Raw genomic sequence first — 22,342 nt, 5'->3', positions numbered from 1 at the left:
TACCTATCTACTACCTGAACACAAGAGGTAGATTGAGAGTGAGAGGTAAACCGGGGTGGGGGTGGACCTCAGGCCCTCCAGGACTTCCTATCTGACACTCAGGAATAAGGATGGGGAAGAAATCCGATTCAGTTCCCATTTAAAGGTGAACTTACCTAATTTGCACTTCCTGAAACAAGTTGCACACTGAATGAAATACATGCATCCTTTGAAATTTGCACATCTCTGAAATTTGCAGTGTAGTTCTCTAGCCAAGTAATGTGTACAAAAAAAGTATATGCTAATGAAAAGTTTGCGTATAAATGCATATATTAGTGCAGAGCTTTCCCAACTGTGTGTCATGACACATTAGTGTGTCGGCTGCAGTGTGTAGGTGTGTCGCACAAACGCTCCCCGCGTTCCTCTTGGGGCTGGAAAGGGGTTAGTTTAACCTCTGGTTTGCTAGTAAAACTGCATTACGGTGTCGCGAAATGATGCATGACTAAAAAGTGTGTCACCGACGTGAAAAGTATGGAAAGCTCTGTATTAGTGGATACATTGTACAAAAATTAATTCTGTTATGGAAAATTGCTTTGCAAACACGTGCGTATTGTGTAACATTGTATACAAACGTGTCTATCCTGAGAAATCCACACTGAAATGATATTGAATTTTCATGAGCACTTAAAAAAACCCAGAAGCTTAAGACTGGAAAGATGAGAAACAGAGAAAACCAAGTTGATTTATTTTCCCATCCCTACCCAGGAGTCAGGAGTCTCCCCAGGCCACCTGCCCACCAAAGCCACACCCAACACTTTGCACGGACACCCCCCCCCCGAGTGCTTTTGCCTGGTAGGAATGTGTACTTGAACCCTGCTTGCTTAGATGGAAGACAGAGAGGGATGTTGCGAGTGTGAAGAAACTAACCTACTTTCCAAAGGTAAAAATTAACAAGATATTGCTCTGCTCACTTTTGCCTCTGGCCCCACCACCACTCGTAGAAGACTGCTCTGAAGGAATGTGTCCCTTCCACTGGAAAAGGTTCTCCACCCATAGGGATCCTGGCACAAATCTGTAAAGTTTACCGAAATACAGTGGTACCTCAGGTTACATACGCTTCAGGTTACAGACTCCGGTAACCCAGAAATATTATCTTGGGTTAAGTACTTTGCTTCAGGATGAGAACAGAAATCATGATCCGGCGGCGCAGCAGCAGCAGGAGGCCCCCTTAGCTAAAGTGGTGCTTCAGGTTAAGAACAGTTTCAGGTTAAGTACGGACCTCCGGAACGAATTAAGTACTTAACCTGAGGTACCACTGTACTGTGTTAACCAAAGGGACATGGAGAAAAGTCAAATAAAAAAGCTTGGGAAAAAGTATAAAGATGAAAACATCTTTGTTGTCGCTGTTAAAAGGAAAGACACAACCAGCTCCAGACACCCCACTCCTCCCCCACTAAAAAAAAAATCCCCACCAATTTTGGGGAACACAAATGAAAAGGAAGAAATGAGATAACACCAAACAATTAAGCAGGGTGGAATTGTGAGTGGATCCCCAAATGCCTTGGAGATCAGCCTCTGCAATTAAAAGTGGAAGGTGTGAAAAAGCTAATAAAGGTACAAGCAGAATGGGAGAGGCATGATTTACAGTGACACCAAGGCTCCAGAAAAAATGTGGAGGGTAAATTTATGGGATTAGGCTAAATAGGAGATCACCAAAATAAAATAAAAATTGCTTCCCCCTGAAGGTTTGAGGCAGGGTGTCGCCATCATGACAAAGGTGCGTACATGCTACATACTTTGCAGCAGTGGCGCTTCTGCGAGGGCTGCACTCATTACATTTGCTCATACAGTGGTACCTCGGGTTAAGAACTTAATTCGTTCCAGAGGTCCGTTCTTAACCTGAAACAGTTCTTAACCCGAAGCACCACTTTAGCTAATGGGGCCTCCCACTGCCGCTGCGCTGCTGCTGCACAATTTCTGTTCTCATCCTGAAGTAAAGTTCTTAACCCAAGGTACTATTTCTGGGTTAGTGGAGTCTGTAACCTGAAGTGTATGTAACCCAAGGTGTAACATGTCATCTTCTCCTCAGGACTGAGCTTGGGAAAAACCAGTTCCACATCTTTGGGGCAGAAACCAGCTGTGTTTTGTACTCATTGGCCAGAGACCTTTGACGCCATGATGCATGAAGCTTTGATGACCTCAACTCATTCCCCAAAAGCAGGCTGTTTTTTTTACATTGTTCAAAAATGGAAGTTGAATGCACAGTCTTGTTTACTCTGCAGCCATCACATCGCCACTGCTTGTTTGGGAAGCAGGGTACACACAACGCTACAACCTACATCTATCCTGTAATTTCTTTATCAAATACTGTGCTTTGATGCATTTTTCCCCAAACCAGCCTCGATCCAAATTACAGTAAGAAAAATAACACCTTAGGTGCATTTTCAGCCAGTATAGTATGCACATAGCCTTTCAATTGTTGTTGTTGTTGCTAATGTTATAACGATGATGTACCCAAACCATTAAATTGCATAAAGGTGCAAGCAGTACTTTGAGAAGTTATCTTTCAGACAACTCCGCCTGAAGGATGGCAGAAGGCTGGATACATATTCATTCTGTCAGTGCTCATAACATTGATAATTATGTCTGCCAAATAATTGTGTAGGCATTAAGAAGCCAGGTTAGCTCCACTGGGGTGAGGGGGACTTCACTGAGTCCTTTCTTTAAGATATGACTGTATGCACACTATATAGTCACCCTTTTCAGCACCAGCAGTTAAAATAAATTTGGTTGCAGCTCAGCATGATCTGCACTTGTGGGAACTGTTCAGAAACACATCCCTCATCCATCACCTGTTGTCTGGTCCAAACACAGATTCTGGCCATGCAATTATGATACTAATGCTATATATTTGATGTTAGCCGTCCTGAGCCTGGTTTCGGCCAGGGAGGGCAGGATACAAATAAAAGTTTATTAATTATTATTTTTATTATTTCCTGTTTGGTTTACCAGAGAGTAACAGAACCTGGAACATTCATTCATGAGCTTCAGACAGTCTAGATTCAGCAGACACTGAGATCAGCATATGTCATTTTATCTGTGCTGACATCATAAAACAAACATTTGCCCTTGATGACAGCATGATTCTCTGTGAGCAACAGAACCTCTAAATCAGTGTTTCCCAACCTTTTTTGGGCAAAGGCACACTTGTTTCATGAAAAAAATCTTGAGGCACACCACCATTACAGCCCCGTGACGTCAGCCGCAGCGTCACGCCGGGAGGGACGCACGAAAGTGTAAGTTTCAATTTTTTCCCCTCCCCCTTGCCTTCCTTCTGTGCCAACCACCAAAAAGCCAAGAAAAAAGCCAAGACTTTGGGGCAGCAGGTCGACACGGAAGAAGCTCCTACCTAAGGACAGGTGCGACGGCCGTGTCCTCTTCTGCCACACTTGGCAGCCCTGCCTCACGGTCGTGACTCCCACCCTGATTTCTCCCCGCAGGTCGAGCGGCACAGGCAGCCCAATGTGTCCAGCCCAGACACAAGCCCCGCTTCCCCACTCTAGATCCTGAATGCGACCAAGTGCTCTGGACTCCCGAGCAGGGTGGGAAAGAGGACTCGCATCTGGTAGCCTCCGGGCTCCTCGCCTGCTTGAGGGATGGCATTGCAGGCAAGCTGCCGGCCGTCGCCATCGCCGCCCCCTCATGCGAGTGGACCTGCCCGGAGTGGTGGGCCGGGGGAGGCTCGCTCTCTGTGGGGATGTGGCCCGCACGCGCGGCCCCGCTTCCTCCTGCCCAGGGCTGAGCTCCTTACCCGCGATCTCGGTCTCGCGCATGCGGATCCCACTTATTCCGAAGCTCGCGCCACTAGCCGGGGCTCTCACACCGTGCCAGGGCGAGGCGGCGCGGCCCACTGACGTCATCGCGGCTCGCCGCCGCCCTCGACTTCCCTGTTCCCTCCCCTCCCTCGGGTCGCCGTGGTTACCGAGGACTGCAAGCTGCTCGGGCGAGCATGGGGCATTAAGTGGGAGAAGGAAAATTAAAATTAAAACTCGCCTGAAGGCCGCCTCTCCGGATATGAAGCTATCTTTCGAATTTTTTAATTTTTCCCGCGGCACACCAGGCAACGTCTCGCGGCACACTAGTGTGCCGCGGAACACTGGTTGGGAAACACTGCTCTAAATAATAAGTGCAAATACAGTTTATGCCCTATGGGTCCAGCTTTGTCCTATATTCCATCAACTGCATTACTCAGAAATGTGCAAGCATATGTGGCTCAGGAGCACAGACAGAGTAAACATGGATGTGCATGATCAATAAATGATTTGCCTCTCATTTCAGGCAGATGCATGCTCTACATTTAAAGCATATTCAACGCACATTTAAAGGGCGTGACTTTCTCCAAAGAATCCTGGGACCTGTAACTTGTTAAGGGCACTACAAATAGTAGTTTTGTGAATGGGGGAACTATAGTTCCCAGGATTATTTGGGGGGGGGGGAGTAATGCACTTTGAATACAGTTTAAATGTATGGTGTGCATCTGCCCATAGGAAGCCAACATAGACAGGGTGACTGTACTTAAGTGTTGCATCAAAAAGAAGGTATCTATTTCTGCTTCTGTACTGGGGATCTCCATGAAAATCAAAAGGGTCTTAATAACAGAGCCTTAAGGATAAAACCACCTGCTTGCAAAGTCCTGACTGGCTTGCCCCGATCCTGTTTTTTGGGTCTGAGCTCAGCTCTAAAGTGTGTACATATTGATTAAAAAAGCGAAATATATCTGAGCACATGTGGCTTCTTTTCCAGCACTACTGTGTAAACACAGCAGCCATTCCACACTGAAAAAGAATAGCTACGCTAGCAGACATCCTTCATTCCAGGAAGACTTGCGCCTTCTTCCCCCATCAGCACCTCTGATTTTGGAAATTAAGCAGCAGGCCCCACCCTAGCCTCAAATTCAACACCGGTAGTACAGCAGATGCAGTTGGTACAGCTGCTTTTCTTTCCCACTGCCCTTTGGCCCTCTCTGGGGCAGAAGATGTGCCATGAAAGGCTTAAGGGCCAACCACACAAGATGATCAGCTATTTGGGGGTTTTCTTTCCCATTTTAAAGCAGCTGTGCTGGATTTTGATCCGAGCAATGATGCCCTTTGCCATTTCCCATATCAAAACCTCCCACTCTGAAATATTTATTTTAAAAATGGGGGGGGGGGGATATAGACATGGTATAGGTACCTGCATTCCCCCCTCTGTTTCAGAGCAATTCATGATTTTTGGGAGTGTAATTTACATAAGGGAAATGGGTTAAGTACTCCTCAGAGTCACTTCTTCAGTCAAAACTAAAGCCCCTTGAAGCGGCTTTAAATTAAGGAAATGAAAATCAACATCACTGAAGATCTAATCGTGGATCTTCCATGTCTGGTGAGGTTTGGCCGTCAGGAAATTTTCCTGGAACAGGGTAAGGGTTCCTCAGTCACTTAGATGAATTTCACACTGAAATTCCACACCTGGATTCACACTGACTTTCCAGAGGTGCTTTCTGAGTTCAGTCAGCCTGCGAGAGCAGCCACACCCCAGGAATGGCTTCGAGTGGCCTGCTATCTTCTGGAGAAGAAAAGGCTAAAGAGTAAAACCTACATAAATCCAGAGTGCCTTGTATGCCTTCTTCCAGCAACTCCTGTAACCAAGCCAGGGCCAAACATATAGCTCTGCTTTCCTTTAGACCACATCAGTGAGGTCAAGAGAGGAGTCATGTCTCCTGGGCAGCCCAAGACCTCCATACACATTGCCCAGGTTTGCGCCCCTGGGAAGTCACTTTGGTGCTGCTAATAAAGTGGTTTGACTTGCCCCCAGGAGGGCACTCCTTTTTCTCTTGAGATAGATGGATGCTAACAACAAAAAGTCTGTTTATGTTGGTGAGATACTGGGCGAGCAGGATATAAAATTAAGGATTTAATAAAGGACCTTGTATATTGTGACCTTGTATACTGTTCATTCTTTCATGTAATTTAAAGTGAGAGGAATTGCTCGGGAAAGTATGGGGTAGGTAAATGTAAAATTAAACCAATCGGTGCTTGTTCACTTGTACCTTTCATCTTCCTTCTCCCCGAGGGTGTCTGTATAGTCACTCCGACTCATCTTGCAGGTTTCCAAGTTATAGTATGTGTTGATGCTCAGCCTGAAGCAGAGGCAAGGCAGATGATCCCTGCATTCCATAGAGATGTGCCAACTTTTTTGACCACAAGGTACTCCTGTATCCTTAATAGCTGCATTGCAGGGAGACGTTTGATGGCTCCACCTCTGTGGATCACAGTTTGGGAACTCTGCTTTTACATCATAGGAAGCTGGATTCCAACAGGTCAAGCTGTTAGGGTACAACCCCTACCCCTGGCTGGCAGTGGTGGAGCTTGATGGAGCAGTGCATGCAATGCCACACCTACAGCTCCGGCACTTGTGCGGGTCAAAGCAGACTGTGGAGGGACAGGAAAAAATGCCCTGTTGCTGCACTAACTCCCAGGCTGACACAGTGAGGAGACATGGAACAGACTCACTGTCATTGTAGGATGCTGTCAGGATCTGTCAAGGATCCAGCAAGTCCTTTGGTGCCTGAATTGCAGGCAAGAATGCCACTGGCAGTAGTTTTTCCCCACTGTTAGGGAAGGCTCATTGGGGTGCTCCTTGGTGGCAGAGCTTCCCTACCTATGGTAGAGCTCCCCTGCCACCAAAGGCTTATGGGGCTGGAGAAAACTGAGCAGAGACACCTCCTCTCCATCCAAATCCCTTTGGCACAACAGATCAGGGGTCTGGATTGCTCTGTTATGCCATGTAGTTCAATATTGTCTACTCTCCAGGGTTCCAGGCAGTGTTTTTTCCACATCAAATCACCTTCCCTATCCAGTCCTTTTAACAAGATATGGCAAGATGGAACCCAGGACGTTTTGCATGCAAAGTACGTACCCTCCCATGCTCCCCCTTTGTCTTGCTTCAATGCTTCCTGGTTGTTATATGAAGAGCATTGCTCCCATTTCCTCTGCTCATTCTCAATGTGCTCATTCTTAACTATTCCCCAGACCCTGGATTGTGTCTGTCCAATAAACAAGGTTGCTAAAGTTTCATTTATTTTGTTTTTTTTTTAAATAAATTTTTATTGGTTTTTCACATTTTATAGAGACATAACACACACGAAAAAGACAAAGACAAAAACATGTATAATTTCAAAAATCTTACTTCCTTAACCTTGTTCCTCGACTTCCCCCCACCTCCCCTTCATGCATCCCAATTCCCATAATTATGTCAGCAAGTTATTATTTCTCCTCCTTACCATATTCATATTACATCTTTTATGAAAAATTAAGTTCTTTCCTAGGTTGGACCCAAATTCCCTTCCATCGATTTCCCATTTTATATTAAATATGACTTATACTAATTGAACCCAACAGTCCTAAATGTTTTTGTAGTTCTGTTTTCCCTTCCCTCCCATCCCCGGTTTCCGTCCCTTCCCAAATACGTGTCCACAATTTCAGTTCTTAGCCTGGATTCCTCACATCCGAGGCCTTCAAGTCTCTTTCAGTCCCTCTCTGCCGGTTTTGTTGGTAGTCCTTTGTGTTGGTCTTCGAATCTTGAAGGAGTTCTGTCCCAATCAAACCAGGTTTTCTTCCCGCAAGGATACTTGAAAACAACTGCTGCAAAAGTTCCACCAATCCTTCATATTCGGAATGGAGGCCCCAATCATATTTCTTCTTTGTTTTAAGTTCCTGTATTCCAGATGCTCCAGGGGCTTCCTCCTTCATCTTTCGCATCTTTCACAGATTTGTAATCCATGTAATCCAAGGGTCTTCTTGTTTATAATCCACTAATGTAGGCTTCTGGTTGGTACTTTCCATCTGTACTTTCTCCATTCCTTGTTTAGTCTCCTTCAGTTCTTGGGATATCTCTTCCAGTTCAGCTGCAGATTTTTTCTCATTCAAGTCCTCAGTACATTCAGCAGAGCTGCTTGTTCCAGAGGTCAAGGTTGTAAGTTGTTTATTCATAGCCAAACTCTGCTCTTGTAAAATTCCCACAAGGAAGAACATTCTTTCTATCTCAGCTAGTAATTTTCCGTCCGCAGCCATTGTAGTGTCTCAGAATTCCCCCTAGAGGGATTCTGGTTACTTAGTAATCTTTTTCCAACAGTCCTTTACCTCGTTGTTTATTTCTTTGTTTCCAACAACTTTGATTCAATTGTAACACATTTAGTCCAGAGAGATCTTAAGTAACAAGTTTTTTAGCTTTAAACTGCCCGTTTGACAGCTTTGACAGCTGTCAAACTCCTTATTGCTCTTCAACAGACTTAGACACAGGACGCTCCCGGGACCGGGAGGGGGGGTTGCACACAACAAAAAGAAAACTTTTAAAGTTCCACTCTCACACACCAGCTCAAAACTTCTTTTGTCAAATCGTGGAAGTTAATATCTTTTTAACTCACACCACAAAGGGTAGGCTCTCCAACTTAGTTCTCCTGTTATTGCTTTAGATCGTCTGCAGGAGGGGGGGTGCGGACTTCCCTTTAACACATCCCCCGGTCGTACCGAATTCAAAGATAAATATTTTAAAGTCCAAATTCCGTTCTACTCACGGGTTATTTCTTTTCGGGTCCGAATTTAGAGAAAAAAGTCAGCGCTCTCCAGCCATGGCACACGGCTTCGCTCCACTGGGGTAGCGGTCTACTCCCAGCACCATGCCGCTCTCCGTACCCTTTCCGAAGCCTTTAAAAAGGCTCTTCATGGGTCGGGGGGTGCTTAAGGTGCCCACCGAGTCACCAAGTCTGCAGGCATCCGCGCCTGCGGTTTTTGAGGGTCTCCGCGTCGCCGTTGCGGCAAGACCCGTCCCCAGCAGAGCCGATTCCCTCCGGAGCTCGGAGGGAATCCGCCATTAGCTGATCGCGCCAACCCGGAAGTCCCCAAAGTTTCATTTATTTTGGGGGGTGATTTATAACCCACTCTTCATTAAAATTAATCCAAGAGTGGAGTACAATATACTGCATTAATAAAAAAAGCAATCTTTAAAAAATAAACTCAAACCACAGTGTCAACAATAAATCAAAGTTGCATCGCAGAGCCAGAGAGCAACAACACATCTCCTCCAGTCAACTTAGCCAAATGCCTCAGTAAATAACAGCAGCTTTTCCAGACAGTTAAAACCCATCAATGTTGGCGTCAACCAAATCAGTGAAGGTGTTACACAACTGGGGTGCCATTGCAGAGAATTCCATCTCACATGTCACCACCATCTGCAAATGCAACACAGTTAAGAGGGAGTCTCCCCTTTATCTCAAGGATGAGGCTGATGTAAAGGGGAGTAGGTGGTGGCAGCCTAGGAAATACCTAGGTCCTAAGCCTTTAGTTGTGCCTTTAGTGGGAGACCAACATGCATAGATTGAATATTCGAGCAAAGTTGTTAGTAGCATGGAGATAAGTGATGGGGAGAGTTTCACCTGCTAATTGTGGGTGTGTCGAGCTGTTGCTAAAAGCAAAAGGGCAGGCCCAAGCGGGGAAATTGCAACCCTCACAGTGTCATTTGTGTGTTCTGTTCAGCACCTGCAAACACTGGTACTGGTAAGAGGCTGGGGAAAGGTGGCACCCGTAGGTGCCTGCTTGCTGATGCTATCACATCTCATCTTTAAAATGAAATCTTCCCAAGGCACTTGGCTCAGGCACTCAGCATTTCAGGTTGGTGAGGTGAGAATCTCATAACCAACTCACATTCAGATGATTTAATGGAGGGGCCCCTGGCAGCAATGATCGTACCTGACAACACATATTGTGAGCAGAGCACCCAGCAGGGTTCAGAGGGAAGAAAGATGGGAGAGAAGTTTTTTATATGGTTGACAATAAAATCAAACCATTGGTCCTAATATTCTGTGCTCATGCAAAAGGACCAAAGAACAGTCCCATGGGCACTCTTGCATATTGACCACCAGACATAATAGTACAGAGAACTTATATTTTTTTGAAAATGAAGTGTTTGCAATTAGTTCCATTTTTTGAAAAATGTGTTAAAAAACCCAGGCTTTCTCTGGGCACTAGTGGGAGTAGCTGTAATCCAAATGAGTAATATATATGTCAGTCTGCAAACAGAAAGATGCTTTAGGGATTCCTTTGATGCACCCATGAAGTAGTCTGCTTAATCTCTTCTGCCTCGGCACTGCCTGCTCTCTGTGACCTTTCCTACATAAACACGGGAAAGCCTGAGAATGAGATTAAAACTATAGCCCATTCTAGTTAACGGTCTCAAATCAAGACACAGTGGCTACTCAGAAACCTGAAATTTAGGGTGATGGACTGATGTTTCACGGGTTGAATGGGGGATCAGTTTCTGCTGTCAAAATGAAAAATAGGGGTTGGGGAATCAGAGCATGACTGGACCTAGACACAGTTTTCACAGACTGAAAGGAGCAATTAGCTATACAAATAGTTAGCTGGTTAAAAAAAAAAACCAAGAAGAGTTTTGTGCCACTTTAAAGACTAAAATATTTATTATGGCTTACGGTAAGTTTTCAGATGCTAGAGTCCACTTTATCTAGACTACCTGCTGGTAAGCCCCACTGAAGACAACTGGGCTTACTCCTGAGTAGGCATGTTCAGGACTGCATTGCAGATCTGTTAGTCATTAAGGTGACAGAACACACCCTTTTGCTCTCTGCCTTTAGCTTCTTCTAAGCTCTCCTCTTAGGGCAGCTCCATAACATAATTTTAAAAAAACATCCAACACATATTTAAAGCACAAAGACGTCTCCCAAAGAATTCTGGGAACTGTAGTTCCCCTCAGAGAGCAACAATTTCCAGTACCCTTAACAAACTACAGTTCCCAGTTGGTTTTATACATTTTTATTCAAGAAATTTGCCTTCGTCTATGTCAGCAATGAGTTGTGAGTGCTAGCGAAGATAAGAGTCCGGGAATCCAGCCATATTTACAAGGGTTTGTTGCCTCTTTGAAGCTATTTACAAAGCAGTTCAAAAGTTCGACTCCTTCATGGCGGGTCAGTTGTCCTGACTAGATTTCCTTTCGTTTTCAGCCATCATAGCCACCTCCGAAGCCTGGCCCCCCTCCTTCCTCTCTGACGAGAGTTACTTGGCCACGGAAGTGCCTCCCCCCTCTCAAATTCATTACCTCCTGACAGCCCTTCATCACCTTCCTCGTCCGAGGAAGAGCAGCTGCTTATTAAAGGAGCTTCTCCCAGTAAGTTCCCATTCTCTCCTCCTTCTCTGGCTCCAGTTCCCTGACAGTCTAGGCCTAATCCACACCATATTTTTAAAGCACTCTTATCGCACTAACAGACATGACTTCTCCATAGAATCCTGTGAACAGTGGGGAAGGTTGCAATTTTGTAAAGCTGACAGTCTGTAAAATGCAGCAAGATAGAGAGAGGGTCAGAGCCATGGCTGATTAAAAAAATAAGAATAAAAATCCAGGGCTGCAGCTATGGGAGAAGCAGGACGCTCTTGGAGTGCTAATGCTGTCAGCACCTCCATCATGGGCTCAGGTTGTATATCTGTGTAAATAAACCAGCTATCATAACAACACCACAGTCTCCTCATTTTCCAAGAGGAAACACGAAAACTGGATAAGCGCGCCTGGAACCCCTAGAACATCACCCCGGTAGCTCGAAGTTTGGGGTAGCATGCAACAGCATACACTAATCTCACAGCAGCCTTTTGATAGCAGCACCCAACTTTTGACAAAATGGGTTGCTGCAATCTATTTAACATAATGTGACTTGTGCAGAACTAACTTCCTAGTTTGCTCCAGTTGTTTTAGAATAATGACAGACACTGATTGTGCCCATACTTCATTCTTGACAAATGACACTTTTTAAAATTTGATGCATTTGGGCTTGCAAAAGACCTTGGTGCTGTTTCCTACGCCTGCCTCACTTACTAAGAATAATTTTTTATTAACCGACCAATCACATCAAATCAAACCAAATTACATAAATTCCAAATTACACAGCCGAATTTTAAATTTTTGTTGGGGGTACCCATATTTCAAGTTCCGAAGGGATCCAATCAACTTCTTGCTTCTTACTGCTGTTTTAATGTCCACAAATCTAACCTTATGATGTTCACAGTACTATCCAGTCCTTTCTTATTATTTTTCCACATCTCTTGTTGTTATTTTCATATATTTTTCCTTTCTCTTTGTGACCTCTGATAGTCTCCGCAAGCTGGTTAGAACAGTTTGTAATCCTGCGTGGATATATTTTTTTTTATCCAGTAGCCATATCCAGATGTTTTCCATATAACATCACTTCCATACATCAAAACAGTCTTAGCGTCATTAATCTTCACCAATCTGCCTCCTTTCTCAAAACCTCTGAGGAGATTCACTAGGAATGCAGTCTGAAAACAAATCCGTTCTTCCTCCCGGCTATAAATCCTTTGGCAAGATGGCGACTCCGAATTAATTGCTGCACCATTCCCAAAAGCTCTTATTGCTTCTTGGTCTCCATAAAGCATACTTTTGGTTAAAGTTTATCTCCACACAGACCTTAATCATCCTGCTTGGGTCAGTTCAACCAACGGTTCTAATGAGGGGTTTTTGTAAATCACATAGAAGGAAAGTAAAAAAGGTCCCCCCCCCTAATTCAGCCCCGTTGTCAACATACCCCGCCTTTGGTGTATCTTCATCGTAAAATATTCCTGTTTCTCCAGCCCGTCGTCTTCTTTCGCAGAGGTCACTTAAATTAGCAGACTTCACTCCCCTTCTTCACTTGAAATATGTGCATTTGCTTCTTTTGTAATTAATTATTCCAAATTGCTGCAACTAGTGCGCGATCAGAGACAGCGTCCAGGAGAGCCGATGTCCACACGGGGGCATTCTGCCTAGGGCCCTCACCCCCTTCTTTCAAATTAGGGGGTGATTTATGGGCACAGCAGGCAAGGGCAGTATTCCCCATTTCCTTGGGGCAACAAGGGAAGCTGCCTACTCCCATAACAGCCTCTTAATTACCCCGTGTGGGTCGGAGAGATGGTATTGTCGGCCATCTTCCAATGCGCCCCCTAGTGGCCCCCTGCCTGCCTCACTTACTAGGCTCTGTGTCAATGTGGGAGTAGCATCCCACACACCCATATTTACTGCAGTCACCAATTTTCCCCAACACAGATTAAGGTCCTACTGTGTCGGCCTCAGCCACTGTACAAACAAGTACACAAAAGCTAGCTGGTGCTGCACTCTCAAGGAAACAGCTTTTGCTGTCATTTGGCTCCCCTGTCGAGAAAAGAACTGGCACCCATTTAGATCTATGATAAAAAACCTAATGTGTAGATTTCCTGCTATAATAGACTTGTTTATTACTTATGGAGAACTATAAACTTTATTTATGGAGACAACATGTTCATGTAGCAAACGTCAAGAATGGTGGTTGTTCGTGGGAAGCCCACACTTTCAAATCTCTCTCCTAGGACTGCTTGACATGTTGCATGTCAAACAGCATGTGCTTTTGACACCAGTAGGGAATGGAAGCCAAATCTAGCTGCCTGGTAGGTGCACTTGTTAGAAACATAGGTATGGAAACAGGCCTGCTGGCATTTTATAGAAACAAGTAAAATGGCTTACTTTTTAGAAATGTTATTTTTACAGTTCTATACATTTAAATCAGGAAGATCGTAAGAAAAACAAGCATGTTAGCTATATTTGGTGGCAACATAACAAGGTAGGAAATCTCCATTAGAAATACGGACTAACTGTTTAGTAACTCAGTTCTTTACATATGTCTAAGGTGCAGAAAATGTCTGGGGAATAAAAATATTCCCAGTAGTGGCACCCCATCTGTGGAATAATCTGCCCTAAGGAAGAACCCACGTGGCAGTCTTTGGGTGCCATGCGCAGACCTTTATATTTCCCCCAAACCTCCTTAACCCTTAGTTTTAAATTGAAGACCTGTTCGATCTATTTATTGCTTTTGTTGAAAGGTTTTGTTCTTGCTATACAGTCCTACCTTGGATCCTGAATGCCTTGCGAGTCGAACATTTTGGCTCCCGAATGTCGCAAACCCAGAAGTGAGTGTTCTGGTTTGTGAAAGTTTTTTTGGAACCCGAACATCCAGCGCAACTTACGCAACTTCTGATTGGCTGCAGGAGCTTCCTGCAGCCAATCGGAAGCCATGCCTTGGTTTCCAAATGTTTTGAAACCTGAACAGACTTATTTTCTGCATGATATATATTTGTGTGTTCTTTTATGGTTAAATTACTCAGATAATTTTGTTATTGGGCGGCATATAAATATTGTTATGTGCAATAACTTCATAAGCACCCAGTGGTTTCCAAACCTAGCTATGGTGCATTTGAGTGCTTTTCATAAATCAAAGTCTTTGCAAGCCACATAAGGAGTGTGGTGCGGGATACACCTTCCACGGGTGCTCAGGCTGCCTTACCTGCTCATCCAGTGTTGCCCAAAAGCAGTTAGGCGGCAACTTTCATTTCAGCAATTAACATAGCTGGGGGCACGCCTAGGCCTGGAGCTCTGCACAGTTTTGGGTTATTCTGATGAGTATGTGGCTAAAGCATTGCAGAGGGGAAACCTATTACTAACATGATATTCCTGCAAGCTCACGTTATGGTGACTTTTGCAACCCAGGAGTTTGAAACAGCCTCTCTAAGCCTGGGATGGTGACTATAAAACAAGGAGGAGGAGCCTATGGCTTTGCAGATGCCTGTTGAACTACAGATCCCATCATCCTTGTTCATTGGCCATGGTGGCTGGGAGATGGAATCCAGCAACACAAATATTAATAATAATAATGCATTGTATTATGCAACATTGCTTACAAAAACGCATGCATTAGTCAAAACTGCATGCAAAAAAAAAAGTGTATAATAGACATCTGCACTAAAACGCTGTCAAGTTTTGATAAGGGTTTTTATTATTATCACAAATTGTTGTGAAACTGCAGAGGACTGAATTCAAGGCAGGGGAAACCAGAAACTCGGAGAAACAAACTTTGGCAGATCAATCCATCCCTATTAAGAGCTGTATTGCATCAGCTCCTTCCGTTGCAATCAGAAAAAGTCAATGAATAAATGAACAGAGACTGTCAGGTATCTTTTCACAACAAATGGAGTGTGTGTGTTTGTGTATTCTTTGTAGAACTGACAGGTCTTGGCAAATCTCAAAACACTGAACAGTTGGATCCCAAATACATTCCAGTAGATGCTTCCATACTGGGGGTTGTAGTCACCTAATACTGTAACATTGAATGGACTTGTTAATTTTAATGAGTCTACTCTGAGTAAAAATTTGTTTGAATAGAATTCCTAGGTGGAATTCTTCCACTTATGGTTATATATTTGGGATGAAATTTGCCAGATTAGTGTAAAGCCACCTTTGCAAATTATGAAAACGTTCAGTTCATATCACCCAAGTACGGAGCTACACCAAAGCGTTGATGGAAAAATAGGTTTCACTTTATATAGGAATACATTTCCCTCCCTCAGACTTGCCTGTGCCTGTCTGAAGAAACTAACAACCTGCTGGGAACACGAAGATCTGGAAAACGGTCCAAGATCGTAGCTCACACCCAGATCTGAGGGAGTCAGAAAACATTTCGGAACACTCGCTGGTTCCAGTGGACCACCTACAGTCTACTGGTTGCTGGGGGTATTGCGAACCAATACTGGACCCTGGGCTGATCCAGCAAAGCGCTTACGCCCTTCAGGAAGAGTTCATACTCAGGATGACTTAGTCCCAATTAGTTACCAGTATGCTTTTACGTATTGAGACTGGTAGGGCACAAAACGGAGGGGCCAATTGTAGGTGCAGCCAGAGCCAATGACAGGCAAAGCTGTCTAATGCTAGTTTTGCCCAGTCCTCTCTACTGAGTTCTATAGTGGCAAAGGCTGAGACTTAGAAGGAGGAAGCTGATAACCAGTGCCACCTCCTGGATTGAAGGCAGGTAAGAAGGCAGAAATGTGGAGGCCACTAAGGGCAGACTGGGGCTTGTTGGAGCACTACTTCACTTGCCAGAGCAGGCTAGTCTCTACTGTTTGCTCTTGTGTAATCCTGAGTGTGCTATGTCAGCTAAAGAGGAAAACACCTTAGCCTCCATTTCTAACTTTCAGAATGGAGCTGAGCAAAGACAAGGTTTTCATACACACACAGCCAAACAGGATATAGCTAGATGTTGTTTAATCACAAAAGGAGTGTGGCAAAGGTGAAGCATCTCTCTCTCTCTCTCTCTCTTTTTACAAGTCCACTTTTTCTACACTTGCGGCTACAGAGTCCACTCCATGTGAGAAAAAGAGGAGGGAGGTACACATAATCTTACTATCTCGGCAGATACGCCTGCTAGTTGAGACAAGAGATCTAATTCCTCTGATTCAGTTCCAACTTCCTCTCTTGCCTATCGTGTAAGGAATGTGATGATTCTTCAGTTTCTCACATGGAGGGAACAGTTTATTAGACAATCTCAGTGTTCCACCAGAGTACAGTGGTACCTCGGGTTAAGAACTTAATTAGTTTTGGAGGTCCATTCTTAACCTGAAACTGTTCTTAACCTGAGGTACCACTTTAGCTAATGGGGCCTCCCGCTGCCACCACACAATTTCTGTTCTCATCCTGAAGCAAAGTTCTAACTCAAGGTACTATTTCTGGGTTAGCTGAAGCGCCTGTAACCTGAAGTGTCTGTAACCTGAGGTACCACTGTATTCCTTTGAAAGAAATATGAGGAGGGAAATTACTGAACAGCTTAACCAGTGCTATTTTTCTAGGAAAAGAGGTGCCAGGGCTCACCATGAACTTCTCCCTTGTTCTCCTAAAGTGGCACTGACTCCCACCTGAGAAGTGCCAAAGCTGAGCTCCGGTGAGCTCCGGCTGAAGAAAGAAAAAAGCCCTCAGCTTAACAATGACTCCCCACTAATGATGCAATCCTATGAATATCCACTCAGAAGTCAGTTACACCAAGTTCAGTGGGTCTTACTCCCATATAAGGTATACAGTGGGGATCCAGGACTCTCTGTCTGAGTGGTAGATGGAGTGGGGCATTTGAGTGTATCTGGAACAGAGGAAGACAAAATGGTAGCCTTCCAGATTTTGTGGCCTACACCTCCCATCAGCCTCAGCCAGCATGGCCAATAGCCAGAGATGGTTGGAGTTGTAGCTTAAAACATCTGGAAGGCACCATGTTGGCTAAACATGGTGTAGAAACTAGTGTATTGTACAAAGGTCAATTTTGCATTTGTTGCTATGTCCACCTTTGCCTCTGACTATGCTCACCCCTGGCACATGGCCCTTGGAAAGGAAATACAACCCTTGGGCTGAAAAATATTTCCCACGTGTGGTGTACAGGATCACAGCCTAACACTGTATTTATATGCTTCTAAGCCCCACTGCAAGGGATCCGGGGGGCGCTGTGTGTTAAACCACAGAGCCTAGGACTTGCCGATCAGAAGGTCGGCGGTTCAGATCCCCGCGACGGGGTGAGCTCCGGTTGCTTAGTCCCTGCTCCTGCCAACCTAGCAGTTCGAAAGCACTTCAAAGTGCAAGTAGATAAATAGGTACCGCTCCGGCGGAAAGGTAAACAACATTTCCGTGTGCTGCTCTGGTTCGTCAGAAGCGGCTTAGTCATGCTGGCCACATGACCCAGAAGGTGTACGCCGGCTCCCTCGGCCTATAAAGTGAGATGAGCGCTGCAACCCCAGAGTCGGCCATGAGTGGACCTAATGGTCAGGGGTCCCTTTTAAGCCCCACTGCATTGGCCGTGGGTCTTGCAGTCCCAGGTCAAGTGAGTAGAGGACTGCAACCTGGATCCCCACACACATCCCCCCCCCCACAACACAGGGTTAGGGCTGTTATCTTTGGCACCATCTCTGCTCCTTGGGGTTCAACAGCAGGTCTAACAAACAGAAATGTAGAGGTGCCACCTGCTATGTTTCTGTGTGCCTGGGTGCCATTAAAGGTGCAGCAGCCATAAAGAAAGAGATAACAAACAAATGAAGCGGTCTTATCTCCAGTCTACAAAACTTGGACTTTGTATTGTGTTTGGCAGAAGTTGAATGAAGAAAGGATGTCATAAAGGGTATGTGTCCTCTGGTGAGAGTTGCCACCTTTTCCTGGCAGGGCTCCTGGGCACAACAAACACAAATTGAGCAGTTTTCCCTGACAGGAGAAATTAAGTAGGTGAAAGTTTTCATGTCCTAGAGATACTAGCAGCAGTGCCCGGTGCTGGCTGGGAATTCATAGAAACTAACAAATATTGTGATTTTTAAATGGATAATGCAGTTTGTGAGTTTGGATCTGTCACATCAAAGTCATGTTTCGATCCACCATCTTGATTCAAAATGCCATTTAAGACTACTGCTCCTACCTCAGGAACCATCATGCTGAGTTTGGTGATGATATCCCAATAGGCGTCTAAACTCATAGAGTACAGATGGGCAGATAAATCAATTCTCAAAATATATAGTTGACAGCAAAGAGATAAATCTACCTGCTGAAGTTATGCCACCCATACAAATGTTGTAGGCATAAGAGCCATGCTGGGTGCAAAAATATCACAACATTTCCTCAGGCTTGGGAGAGGCACATGTAGCTCAGAGGCTGCAGCTTCTCAAATTGCTCCAACATCACTAATTTTAGAAATGAACCAATGATCTGCTCACACTTTCATTTTTATTCTCTCCCTCCAGCATAGAGAGTAGTATCGTCTGAAAATATTAACCTATCCTGACATTCATCAGTATTCATTCCTATTCTTTACTGTTATTTAAACCACAAAAGTCAGGTCTTCTTAAGACCAGCCCTTTTCATAAACCAAAAGAAACAGGACAGAAGACCTGAGAGAGAGAGAAAGGAGAAGACAGAAGACCTGGGAGAGAGAAATGAGAGGAGCAAACAGATGTTCATCACATATGCATAGATCAATGGAAAAAATAACTCAGCCAAAGCATGTGCTGTCATTGCCGTGGGGCAACAGCTTTTTCATATGCCAACAAATAACTTACTTTTTGTCCGGTTTTTATAATCTCTGCAGTTAGTTGCCAACTGTCATAGGGTGGTGTGAGCCTTGCAATGTCTTAGGCTAAACAAAAAACAAAAAAGGATGAGGAATTAACACATTATATATATATGAAATATCCAACAGGTATCAGTACCATTGCAACTCTGCTTATTTTGGAGTATTGCTTTGCTTCTCATGCCTGCTTCCTCTATAAGTAAAAGGTGGCTTTAAATCAGTCTATGGGTATTAAAATGCGGCCTTCCAGAAACCAGGTAACCAATTTCAAGCAGCACATCCTAATACATTCATTTGGAAAGTATAAAGTAATTGGTTTACAATATCCAGGAGGTCACCAGCCTTTCTTGGCAATGGGCGCATTAGGGATTTTGAGGACACCAGTCCCAAATGGGCTGGTGCAAGGATATGCTATAACATAAACTGGCTGCTGTGGGGATGTGGAATAACACCAAGCAGCTGCCACATAAAAGCGGAAAGAGAGAGAGGGCCACAAAACTGTGAAAGCATCCCCAGCCAATGAGCCAGAGTCACAGAGAACCTCTCCTCGTTCCAAACAGACGGGACGGTGGGTGCTGAATTCTGGCATCCATTGAAATGTGGGCCTGTTTATGGGGCCATGTTCAATGTTGAGCCAGCGCAAACAAGAACCGAGCAGAAAAAGCAAACAGTCTCCCATACGTTGTGAGTGACCAAGGGGCTATTTGGTGAGACCTTTTTGTAGGCACTGGTGGGCACACTGTTGCTTGCATGGTGCTGCACTGGCAACATGGAGAAATACGTGAACTGGCCTAGGTTTTTAAAGTTGCCTTCAACCGTTTTGGAGCTGGGCCACATGACACAAGAGGATAGCTGTCGCAGGACCCAGACTCTAATGCCAGAAGGAAGGTGTTGAAACTTTTGTCTGATTTAAAGTCTGGCCTACCCAGTAAACAATAGAGAATCATTTCAGCCACATCAAGAGAGCAAAGAAATGCAGGCAAGGGGATTAGCGAAGATGCAGAGCATGAAGCAACACAGCCGCCATCTTGTTATGGTACCTCAGGGCTCTCACAAGTAGAGGCAACAATTCGGGGCGAAGGCCGAATAAAATAGCTATTGAATCCTGCCGTTAGATTAGTAGTAGCGGATACTGTACTAATTAATAAGGAAACTGTAATCAAGACAATTGTAGTCTTTCCCATTAAATATTGCCATGTAGACTCTTCCAAGTAGGAACCAAAGTTTCACAGCAGAAGTTGCAGCTTGGGTCCCTTGGGAGGGTGTTGTGGAGACTCCAAGTACAGGATAGAAGGCCAATTTTAAAAAATAAAATAAAATACTAAGTCTGAAATCTTAAAACACACTATGGAGTAAGCCCTATTAATTACGGTGGGGCAAATGGTTACATATTCTTTTCCTTTCTTTCTACAAAGGACGTGCCACGTCAAATGCTATTTACATTAAAAGTAACCATCTTTTATGCCCTCATTTGGTACCTTTTTATATATATTTTTCAAAAAAACTTACGAATCTCAGTACGTATCTATTTCTAGTCCTTTTTGTCCTATGAGGTTGAAGTTGAGGCTCCCTCTAGAGGCTGTGAAAAGTATAGCTGAGAATTAAAATGTCTTCTCCCAAGCATGGCTTGGAGGGGTGGGTCATTTCCCCCCTCATTCGCTAGCCCAGTTTTTGTGCTTGGCTGCAGCAAAGGAACAGATCGCTCTGCCCCTCCTCCTGCAGCAGCAGCAGGCTTGGTTTCTGTGCCGGCAGCTGAGGAAACTTTATGTTTCTCCTCTGCCAGTGCAGAAACACAAAGCAGGCTGGCAGAGAAAAAGCAGCAACCACCCCCCCTTTTCTTTGCCCACAGTATTTCCATGCCAGTCTCCCTCCAAGGCCAACATACAAATCAGGCAGTTTTCCTGAAGTAGGATAGAGAGAACTATTCCTCTTCCACCAGACCTACTTATCTAGAGGACATTCCATATATAGTGGTACCTAAGTTACAGACTCTGCTAACCCAGAAATAGTACCTCAGGTTAAGAACTTTACCTCAGGATGGGAACAGAAATTGAGCAGTGGCAGCGCGAGGCCCCATTAGCTAAAGTGGTACCTCAGGTTAAGAACGGACCTCCAGAACGAATTAAGTTCTTAACCTGAGGTACCACTGTACTCCTCTGCAATGCATTCCCTGTAGCCTATGGCAATCAGGTACATTGTTAAAAAGTTGTGGTTGCTGAGGTGAAGAGGGAGAGGAAGAGTGAATAAAAACATAAGAGTTTAATTCTAAGAGGGGGCTGAACATTCAAATGATGCAAACTGGTTGCAACACTGTGTACAATTAAGTGTACACATCCCATCGAATGAAGTGAGGCTTAGCAACGTGGAAGTACAGTGGTACGTCGGGTTAAGAACTTAATTCGTTCTGGAGGACCATTCTTAACCTGAAACTGTTCTTAACCTGAGGTACCACTTTAGCTAATGGGGCCTCCTGCCGCCGCCGCACAATTTCTGTTCTCATCCTGAAGCAAAGTTTTTAACCCGAAGTGCTATTTCTGGGTTAGCGGATTCTGTAACCTGAAGCATCTGTAACCAGAGGTACCACTGTATATAGGATCAATGGCACTCTGCAAAACACACGTTAGAAGACGGAACCGGTGGATACCAGGAACATGACCTGAGCTTTGTTTATCTACACACAGTTCTGCAAGTATTCAAAAGAACCGAGTGAGAGATGCTCCTGACATTTTTATCTCCGCTCTCTGCAATTAATAGTGCTTTTCCTCCAAAAACCTGATTTAGAAGGGCAATAAACAGTCCTGTCACCATTTATTACTGGCCCAGAAGGAAAGTCTCTGCTGATTGCAGGTGAATTGCATACCAGTTGTCAGCTGTACATCATACAGAGGCACATTTCTCTGAAAAGGATCAGTACACCCAAGACTAAAATAGTATGTGTGTGTATATCTCCAGGTTTGAGAAATACTGATTTAAGACCACTGACACATGTGTGAACACCTTGCTTCCAATTAAGCATTAAAGCAAATGCTAGATTTTTATTCAAAAGCCAGCAAAGCTGGTTTTGTGTGCAGAAGCTGGTGACGATGCAGTATTTTGATGAATGAATGCTACATTAAAAAGGATAAGCTTCTTTTACTGTTGGGAAATGACTGCAGGTTTGCTTCTGGCACCTATGAATTGGAACATCACACTAAATATGCATGAAAATGTAGACTGTAACACAATCCATTTTACTTTAAGACAGTCTCATTGAAAACACTGCAACTGTTCTGGAATATGTGAACCATCTAGTCCATGATGGTACTGGCACTATTCAAAGGTTTTTACGATATCTGTTCTGCAATTTATTTTTTATTTTAAAAGTGGCGTAAACTAATGTTA

The 22,342-nt window shown here is 44.4% G+C and overlaps 1 long non-coding RNA gene across 1 annotated transcript; it reads right to left on the bottom strand.

Moving 5' to 3' along the window:
* Nucleotides 1-17,635: 17,635 nt before the first annotated feature.
* On the bottom strand, nt 17,636-20,804 carry LOC308594013. Its single transcript, XR_014011223.1, has 3 exons — nt 20,471-20,804; nt 18,951-19,027; nt 17,636-18,105 (listed from the first exon to the last, which is right to left on the bottom strand). It is a non-coding gene; the product is annotated as an uncharacterized lncRNA (long non-coding RNA).
* Nucleotides 20,805-22,342: the final 1,538 nt, after the last annotated feature.

The sequence above is a fragment of the Podarcis bocagei genome, assembly GCF_964188305.1.
Source record: "Podarcis bocagei genome assembly, chromosome: 8".
NCBI lineage: Eukaryota > Metazoa > Chordata > Lepidosauria > Squamata > Lacertidae > Podarcis > Podarcis bocagei.
The sequence above is the reverse complement of the archived record's forward strand: the minus strand, read 5'-3'. Positions and strand labels throughout refer to the sequence as shown.